Source organism: Mus caroli, chromosome 11 (assembly GCF_900094665.2).
Source record: "Mus caroli chromosome 11, CAROLI_EIJ_v1.1, whole genome shotgun sequence".
NCBI lineage: Eukaryota > Metazoa > Chordata > Mammalia > Rodentia > Muridae > Mus > Mus caroli.
This window is the reverse complement of record NC_034580.1, coordinates 5779819-5780325: the sequence shown is the minus strand read 5'-3', so window position 1 is coordinate 5780325 and position 507 is coordinate 5779819.

Sequence of the window (507 nt, the reverse complement as noted above, 5' to 3'; positions counted from 1 at the left end):
TGTTAGATGAGGCCACTGCCGTGTGTTCCAGTGGCTTGGATTATATATGTCTGATTGCTGTTTTAGTGTGAAGTTCCCTGATGAGACATCACTCTGAGGACCTTGTTTACCTTCCGCAGTGAAGTGTTAATAAATACCCTCAACTCTCTTTTACATTGCCTGTAGCCCTCTGTTGCGTTTTAAAGTTCATTGTATATAATATTTGGCAGACATTTCCCCCAGTTTGTAACTTGTTCTTTGTCTTTCCCCACAGTCTCACTCTCTTGAGTGGAACAGATTCTAAACACTCTTTTTCTTTTTTTTTTTTAATTAGGTATTTTCTTTTTTTTTAATTTTTTTATTTTTTTTAATATTTTTTATTACATATTTTCCTCAATTACATTTCCAATGCTATCCCAAAAGTCCCCCATACCGCCCCCCACTTCCCTACCCACCCATTCCCATTCTTTTGGCCCTGGCATTCCCCTATATTGGGGCATATAAAGTTTGCAAGTACAATGGGCCTCT